The sequence below is a fragment of the Leopardus geoffroyi genome, chromosome C3 (genome assembly GCF_018350155.1).
Source record: "Leopardus geoffroyi isolate Oge1 chromosome C3, O.geoffroyi_Oge1_pat1.0, whole genome shotgun sequence".
Taxonomy (NCBI): domain Eukaryota; kingdom Metazoa; phylum Chordata; class Mammalia; order Carnivora; family Felidae; genus Leopardus; species Leopardus geoffroyi.
Genome location: NC_059338.1, coordinates 127,327,813 through 127,337,683, shown reverse-complemented (window position 1 = coordinate 127,337,683; position 9,871 = coordinate 127,327,813). Strand labels below are relative to the sequence as shown.

The window sequence follows — 9,871 nt, the reverse complement described above, 5'->3', positions numbered from 1 at the left end:
AAGCCTCACGTCGGGCTCTGTGCTGACAGTTGGGAGCCTGGAGCTTGTTTCAGATTCTGTGTCTCCCTCTCTCTCTGCCCCTCCGCTGCTCACACTGTCTCTCTCTCTCAAAAATAAATAAACATTAAACAAATTAAAAAAAAAATAAAGGAGGTTACTGTAAACCTTCACTTGACTATAAGATGCACGAGAGCAGGTTATTTTCTCTTGAAATTGTTTACCAAATTCCTTGTACCTAGAATTATGCAAGACACATACTGGGTTCTCAATAAATATTTGACGAATGAATTAAGAAATAGGTAATATATTAATAATATTTCAATATTTCCAAAGATCTCCTTTATACTACTATATTAATCAATTTTTTAAAAATCCCTGACAATGAGACATAACATCTTTTTAGCAATAGATTTCTAGTATGTAGGCTTTTGTGTATGTGTGATTAAAAAAAAAAAAAAAAAGACCAGCACTGTTTAGGATAATTATTTAAACAAAAACTGCTCAAATGAATTAAGTAGGAAAATCTCATTTTTCTGGGAGAGCACATTTTATATTAGTTCTAATAATTTTATATTAGTCATATTCAAAAAGTCTTTGAATACATTTCCAGAGTATCTTAAGTTTCAGTGCTAATATTTGTGAATAAAAATATATGAAATATTCTGCAAAGACAAAACTAAACATTATTTTCTTATAATTTTAATTATACTGCTATTAAATTTTTTATTTAATGTTTCTTATTAATTAGAAAAAAGATTTGTTTTTAAATTTAAATGTTAGTTAGCTAACATGCAGTGCAATATTGGTTTCAGGAGTAGAATTTAGAGATTCATCACTTACATACAACACCCAGTGCTTATCACAACCTTAATACCCATCATCCATGTAGCCCATTCCCCACGCCTTCCCTCCATCAACCATCATCAGTTTGTTCTCTATTGTTAAGAATCTCCTGTGGTTTGTTTCCCTCTCTCCTCTTTCCCCAACTTCCCATATGTTCATCTGTTTTGTTTCTTAAATTTCTCATATGAGTGAAACCATATGGTATTTGTCTTTCTCTGAATGACTTATTTCACTTAGCATAATACATTCTAGCTCCACCTATGTTGTTGCACTTGGCAAGATTTCATTCTTTTTACTGACTGAGCAATATTCCATTGTATATCTATACCGCGTCTTCTTTATCCGTTCATCAGTCAATGGATATTTGGGCTCTCTCTGTAGTTGGGCTATTGCTGCTAATGCTGCTATAAACATTCAAATCTGTATTCTTGTGGCCTTTGAGTAAATACCCAGTAGTGCAATCGCTGGATTGTAGAGTAGTTTTAGTTTTAGTTTTCTGAGGAACTTCCACACTGTTGTCAGAGTGGCTGCACCTGTTTGCATTCCCACCAACAGTGGAAGAGGGTTCCTCTTTCTCCGCATCTTTGCCAAGATCTGTTGTTTCTTGTGTTGTTTGTTTTAGTTATTCTGACTGGTGTGAGTGGTATCTCATCATAGTTTTGATTTGTATTTCCCTGCTGATGGGTGATCTGTTAGGCATCTCAGATTATTGCATTGCTCAGAGTGTTACAACCTATTGTGGCACCTGAAAGGATTCCTCCTTGTAATAGGAGCAAGCCTGGACTTTACACTAATCTGCTTAACAACATCACTGTGAATTAAAACAAAACAAAATAAAAACCATAAAACACACAAATCCTCAACAGCCCCAGTAAAGGCAAGAGAGTCTGGCATATTTTAAACTACAAATCCTAAAATAAACTGATACAGGAATCTCTTCTTTAACTTCATGATATTCCAGTGTGAACAAATTTTTGTTTTCGCTAACATTGGTTTAGAAAAAAAATGACCTAATAAACATGTATAATTATATTGGACAGAGAACTATTATTCTCAACTTTGAAAGCAGGCCTTCATAGGAGTTTCTAAAACAACAAGATTAAAATTGTATAAATGCATGAAAAAAACCCAAAAATATCACGAGTAGGAAAAATTTAAAAAGGAAACGAAGATTTAAGAAGTATAAGTAATCAAAATTAAGGATCATGTCACAGCGCTTTCAGATTTAAATTTTGCTTATCATTGCATATGAAAGTAGTTTAACTCTTTGAAAAAGGGTTTTTATAAAAGTTTAAATTGTTACTATTTTTATTATTATGATTGCTATTGTAATCATGCTCTATATTATTTATAGCTAAAGAATATCTGATTGTTCAAGAAGTGGAATATTAATAGGGATTTATTAGCTTTATTTGAAATGCCTTAATTTTTTTTCCTTCTCTCATCTTTTGTGGGAAATTGAGCTCATCATTTTTTGCTTTTGGCCCATCCAGAGGAGAGAGGAGGAAAAAGTTTATTCCAATCAGAAAAACTGCAATGAACTGAAGTTAAACCTAGTACACATTTTATTTTTGTAGGCAGGTTTTGCTATTCACTGTTTGGGAAATAAGGAAATAAAAAAATTAGAACAGTGGATTTTTTCCTCTCCTGAGCCTCTTTATATTTCACAAACAAATCCCACTCAATTGTGAGCTTCTGGAGGAGAGGCGACATACACTATTCCTTTCAGAATTCTAACTATGGTATTGGCTTTGATAGAGACACATCCCGACTTTCAGATGAATCCTGATACACAGACAGCCTCTCTGGGAAGCTGGGGTCCTTTATGTTAGAAAGTGGGGGTACAGCTGGTTTTTGGAGCACTTTAATGCCTTATTTGAAGTCAGTAAACAGTATATACAAAGAGTAGTTATAGAAAATATAGAAATGCATACTGTATTTTCTAAAAGGTGAATGTCGTATGAATGTGTGTGCATGTGAGTGTGCATGTGTGTGACTGAAACAAACTAAGTAAATGCTGGTTAAACCCATAGCTTATAGGCTGTGTTCAAATAAAGAGTTCCTATGGTATTGCTGTTAACTCTTTAGTAAAATTCCTAAAATGGTTTTAAGTTCCAGCTTAGAGCCTCAATTCAGTAATTGGAATGCATCTAGCCCAGTATATTATTCAACATTTTACTAAATCAAACTGAATGCTTATTCTCCTCTCTAAACCACAATAAGCTCTATAATTGGAAGTGTTTTTCTGGAAGAAGTGAGATATTCACCGTCTACTCTCCTCATTCACTTCCTCTGGTTCTCACTGTAGAGTTGAAATGGGAGGAGGCAGAGGAGGTTGGGGATGGAACAGAAGTTTTTATTTTTGGGTGGCTTCTCACTCCCTGAGCCTGGGGTTGGTTGAGGTGACATTTTTTTTTTTCTTTATGAGGGGCTTTGGGGAAATTCAGAGTCCATCTTCAGGGAACTGCAACACTCTTTCCTCTAACCCAGTCTTACTCCTGGTTTACCGTGCAATCTCTTTGTGGACCAAGCTTTTTCCACGGAAGGATATAAGGGCAGGGCAAAGACCTGTTACTGTCACCAATGCTCTCCTGCTATTTTCTTAGGGATGACTCACACATCAGTCTACTCTCCCTGGTCTCACCTAGGTTTAGAGGTGCATATCAGATGCTTTCCACAGTCCTGTGGGTACCGCCTCATAAGGCATAAGGTAAGGTTGTAGTACCCCTCAGCCCTCTCTCTTTTGGAAAGGGGAATAGCATTGTTCATTACGCTTCCAAGGTACGGCTTTACAATCTCTCTCAACCATAACCTTTCTTTATTTTTCTCATCTGGCCAATGGGTGTGGAGTTGCAAAACTCATAATTGTCCCCATAGTAAATTCTGCATTTCAAATCGTTTATATTTTTTTCTCCATAGATCTTCCATTTTACCATCTGTTACAACTTCATTGCAAAAGGTGTGAAAGAAGAGGGAAATGAAATTGGTAAATATTTTGAAGCCAGACTGAAATATTTGGCCAAGTTTCTAGAACAGTGGAACTATTTTAATCAAAGAAAATCTTACTTATGTGGCCAAAAAAGAAAATAACACGAATTGTACTCTTTGAAGTAGAGTTGATAAGCTTGGAAGGTGGATCTCCCTCCCTCTCTCCGCAATTCCCTGCTTTGGAAAGCACTGCCCTCTCCAGAAACCATTGGATCTGAAGAGTATGTATTGGAAAACCTCCCCTGAAGACCACATGACGAACAACCAGAAGGTTTACACTACGGAAGACTGGAAAATCAGATCTGTGCGCGGAGACAATGAAGACTATGAAAACAATTAGAAAATAAGAAAATGTTTGCAAAAAAAAAAAAAGTCATAAGGAAAGAAATTGAAAAAGATTTGAAAGCACGGTATTTCGTTTCTGTTAGTTTGTTAGCCAAGCAAAATTACACACATGACACAGGCTTCTTTCAACTTGATGTGCCGAATGGACGTGGTTATGTCATTAAACAATGCAATAAAAGGGAAAGAAACATCATGTTTTGCAGATGAAGAAGAAAAATATTTGTTGGCTGGAGACGCTTGCAGAGTGTCTCCGGCAGAGATGCGCCATTGGCGTTTGAAAACATGAGCACTCTGACTTGCTTTCTATAATGAAAAATTTACTTACATAACTTTATGCTTTTTGATCACTGTTCCAATAAGGAATTGAGTCCTTGGAGGCATCTAATAATCAAAGAATTACCTCATTCACACGATAGAACAATCACTGGAAAATATAATGGCTAATTGGGATTCTTGAAATTAAACGTGGTGGTGGTATTACTTGTGAAAGGAGACTAAATGGTTCATGATTTTAATTTTAATCCTAAAGAATGACTTTCTAATAGTCATAAATGCCTTTCTTTCAAAGAGGTGATAGACTTCCTGTTACTGAAAATGTTCAGTCTTAATAAGGATGCCTATTTGGCATGCATGCTTGTCAAGGCATTCAAGTATCTGTGAAGTGGTTGACCCCCAATTTGTAAGTTATTTTGCAGTTTTCCATATCTGTCAGTCTATGACCCCCCTTGACTTTTAAGATGAAATGTCGATATATCAGAAAAACGGTAACTATCCGGTTGCTAACCTTCTGGGGTGTCAACTTGAACTTTTCCCCACTGTCTCAGCTTACCCATGCACCACCCACCACAGGACAAGTGTGCAAGTAAATAGCATACAAAGGAGATGTAATTTTCTAGTGCTGCATTTCATTTGTCTTCAGGTGACATTGCAGTTCACCTAATGGTCTAAGCTACAAACACGAGACTTCTCTCTATTTCTCTCCAACCATCTGACCTACCATATTTCCTGAAGATCTCCAGTGTCCACCCCTACCTATGGCTTGTGATTGACTTCCTTTTTCAGATAAAATTTAAGATCCTCGGCATGGAAAACAAAGCTGTTTGTAACCTGATCCTGGTTAATTGGTAGAGCATCATCTTTCACCACTTTTCCTATTACATGTTATTTTCTAGCAAAAGGGACTTTCAGTTCCACAGACACGCACACTGAGAACAAACATATCTGTGTCTTAAAGGCCTCGGTTCTTTTCCTATATAGAAAATATTTATTCTACTTTCAACACTTGATCAAATCTTAACCATTTTTCTCTAATGACCTTTTTATCCCAGTTCAATACCTAATAAATCATTACATTGTCACAAATATATAGTATCTGTTGACCTTCAAATAATGTTACCTCTGAAGCATCATTGTAGAAATAAAATATGATGTACATGTGTAATTTTAAATTTTCTAGGACTTATGTTAATAAAAGGCAAAAAAGGACGAGGTGAATCTAATTTTAATGACATATTTTATTAATTTTAAATCTTATTTCAAAATATAATCAATATAAAATTATAAATGAGACCTTTAAAAATTTTAATATGGTCTTTAAAATCTGGTGTGTATTTTACATTTACAGCACATCTCGATTTGTTCTAGCTAAATTTAAGTACTCAATAGCCTTAATTAAGTACTCAATAACATGTGGCTAGTGGCTTTTATATCCACAAAGCAGCAACAGTAATTGGTCAACCTTGGTTCACCGGTCAAATCCAGTCCAATATCTGTGTGACTTGGGAGCAAAGATAGATTCTCACATTTTTAAATTGTTGAAAAAGATGAGAAAAAGAATATTTATTGACACCTGAAAATGATATGAAATTCAAATTTCAGACTCCTTAATAAAGATTTATTAGAGCATAGCCATGCTCATTTACTTATAGATTTTCTGTGGCAAATTTCATGCTAAAAATGACAGAGTCAATTACTTTTGAGTGGCTGTATGACCCCAAAAGCTTAAAATATTTACCATCTGGACCTTTACAGAAAAACTTTGCTGACTTCTGCTTTAGAGGGTTCACTCTGCTAGGACCACGATCACATGCTAGTTGTCTTTGTTTGCACTCAACACAGGGCTGACACACAAAAGAGACTTAATAATTTCAGAATAAAATATATTTTATAAATCCAATGAAATGAACATTTGTTGAACAACTACAGTCCTAAAACACATCCTCTCTACCTATAAATCATACCTTAACATTTTTCCAGTTCAAAATATGATACCACCAGAAAAGAGAAATGATAAAGCAGTCAAAAGCAGAATTCTCAATTCAGATCTGAGTCCAAGCTCCAGTTTTGCCCCATCTATAATCTGGAGTAATTTATTTACCTTCTGTAATCCTTTCATTCAGTATCTGTAAGATAGGGAAAATAATGCTGACCTCACAGGTTTGCAACAATTAATTAAGTGGACGATGCATATGATAACAGTATAGTGACTGAACATGCTAAGTTTTCAATAAATGTTAGTTATTTTTGTACATATATCTGAAGTGTCCTATTCTAATTGACTCCTTTCAATAGCCTTTAGTCACTGCTTTTGAAGAAAGTGATAATTAATTTGTTTTTCAAAACTGTAAGTATTCATTTAGGAAAGTCTCACCACAACTATAAAAATATTTTGGACACTAAAACATATCGTTAGACTATTGGAGCAAAATGAGTCCTTTAAATGTATATACACACATACTCTGTTTAAATGGAAATGAAGAATATCTTCAAAGGGAAAAGGGGGATTTCTGTATAAAGAACATGAAAGAAATATTACTTAGAAAGCTTTAACCATTTTAGAATCAGAAACACACATGTTTTAGCAATATACTATATAGCTTTACCCTAGACCCGTAAAACATTTAAGTCACGATGTAAAAATTAATAAGTGATGGTAAATTGTTACAAAATATCGTTCTATTTAATATTTTAAAATTATTCAAATCACATAGCTCCATTTATTTCCCTTGTTGAAATGTTCACGTAGCTGAAAATAACTCTTTGGACAGTTATGTTTAATTTAGGTTTTATGGCTCCTTGGAGTGAAGAGAGGAAGAGAGCTGTAATTTTCTGGACGTAGAGAATCATTTGCTATGGTAAACTGGATAAATGCTTGGGTTGCCTCATGGGAGTAGCCTACAGAAGAGTAGCTGGTTCTATTCTGCTGAGATGCCAGGGTCTCCCTATTCTTTCCAAATCAGTGGCCTTAGAGGGATCATGAATTGCTGAGGTAGAACAATCCTTCCTCCTCTTTATCTCTCATCTACTGCCTTTGAAATCAACTGGAGCCGCATACTTGGAAGCAGCACAAAGGGTAAGGCTGGAAATAAAAATATGGCCTAGGATTTGTGATGCTCAAGTGACTCTGATCCATTTCTCCAATAGCGGTGGGACTGAAATAGGCGAGACTTATCACCGATACATCGCAGTTCACAGTGTTCTAATTCATTTTACAGAAGTAATCCTATTCCAGCTCCACCATGACTCTTTTCAATAGAACGTGTGCTTTGGTTTCATTTGAAATAATTCTTCATTAAGTTAATAATACCCGATGTTATCAAATTATGCAGATACAGAAAGTGCCAGGCCTTCTTTGTGAGCAAAATTAAAATGGATAAAAACACCTATGATATGTAATGCTCACGTGTCACGTAAAATACACTCCCAACATGCCAAAATTTTCTCTTCCTTCATTTAAGCGGTTTCTGGAATTCTACACCTGTCTTTCTGACTAAATAAATATGGGGATAAACAAAACCATTTGCTTCCTTGTTCTGCATACAACAAAATACACTTATTCTTTCTTATGTGTAGGATTGATATTTTAAAGCTAATGCTCTGCTTAGTACCAGTTCAATTTTATGGATGCCCTGCACATCTAAGGTACTGTAAACCTTATAGAAACCATGCCCTGTGTCTACCTAATTGGCTTAATATCAGTATATATTATTTTGTTTTGTATTTAGAGGCTCTTCATCATCAATTATGAGGATTTTGATTTTACTCTTTCACCTAAAATAAAAAATAAAAAAGGAAACTAAAATGTGTTGCATGCATTGGAACCATACATAAGGGAGCGAGAGAATAATTATCACTGTATAATATTTTACATTGGAACGTTTCAGATTGTTACTGAAATTAAAGTGTTGATTTTACTTTTTTCTTTTTAATTTGTAACACTATGTTCCACTTTTATAAATTTACTTTATGCATCAAAAATAGATGGAACTGTTTGAAATATTTATTACCATGAATTGGTCACAAACAACACTATGAAATAATTATATTGCCCTTAGCTTCCTTGGACTTAGTGATTTTTCTCCTACAAAAAAAAAAAAAAAACAATATTCACATGGATTTAAATGAGAGAAACCAGCCATTTACTGAGGCGAGAAATAAGATAAAGGGTCCAAAATTTAACTTCATGTTACTGACAAACGCATAATTGGTATTATATTTTTGTCAATAATTTTAGTTAAAAATATTCTGTAGTTTATTTTAAAACTGTTACCGTGTAAATAATATTTTATTTAAGTGTATAATTATAAATCAGTTTCAATTCAAAATAACATAATCTTTTGGATTCTTTAGAGTCTAGTTACACACTGAGTAAGCAGTCTCTTGTTTTAAGTCGAACTTCTATCACTAATCATGGAGGAACAAAGATGTGTCCAAATTTTGAAGGAACATGGGTGTCCCAAAGCTCAGATAATGAATTTTAGCTCTCTCTGGAGAAAAGCCTTTCCTGTATGTAGCCTGGCAATATTCCAAGATTTCTTTTTAAAAGTAACTCCATATGTGTACTGAAAATAAGCTAGTGATGTTTTAAATCAACTGGAAAGAGAGGCTGTTCTTTTCAATATTTTTTTCCTGAGCATAACTTTGAAGTGCAGCATTTGGGGATTATGAAGGTTTGGGTTACCTGCTGAATGAAGGCATGGAAAATTATTTGAAAGTACCCTTTTTTTGAAAGTGTACTTTAAACTTATGAAATATCACCTGTGGTTAAGAGAAGGTATGCAATTCAAAGCATTTTTTTAAACCTAAAGACAAAGAGTTAATTTTAAATTGTGATTCTATTTTCCAAGTTTTCTATGGCTACAAGATCCTAATCAAAAGTTTGCGGTTCACTTCTTTTTAAAGGCAAGGGATGATGGGGACGAGTAAGTGCTATTGACTTAAAGAAAATATCGGTACATTTATAATGAGTTGGGTACTGTGCGCAAAACTGAACCAAAGACTACAGCTTACTATGCTCTAATGATTGTCTCACAGCAGGTATTTTAAGTGATTTCATTTCCAAATAAATTCAACTTGCATCTATTTCTTGGTAATGTGTTCTGAATTTACTTGATGCATCCAATACTACTTCAAACTATTCAAGTAACATTTTTAGCAAGGGAAAAGTACTGTTTGGCCAAATTTGCATCATGTAAATATGAAGGGAAATGTATGTGAATAAGCATTCTTTTTCAGAATGCAAAGGAACTGTACTAATATGTCTTGCTTACACCATGAAAGATATCCTTTGCCTAATCTATCGCAGACACACTTGATATAGCTGGATACTGTCTGATAGCACTGTAAAAAGACATGACTAGTTACATAGTTAAATATTTACTTTAGTACACAAAACATTTCACTCTATCCAAATAGG

The 9,871-nt window shown here is 34.4% G+C and overlaps 1 long non-coding RNA gene across 1 annotated transcript in view; it reads left to right on the top strand.

Moving 5' to 3' along the window:
- LOC123586026 overlaps positions 1-9,537 on the top strand; it is a 63,541-nt gene extending 54,004 nt beyond the window's left edge. The window contains exon 3 of the long non-coding RNA XR_006706552.1: positions 3,763-9,537. This is a non-coding gene — a long non-coding RNA (uncharacterized LOC123586026). The remainder of the gene's footprint in view (positions 1-3,762) is intronic.
- Positions 9,538-9,871: the final 334 nt, after the last annotated feature.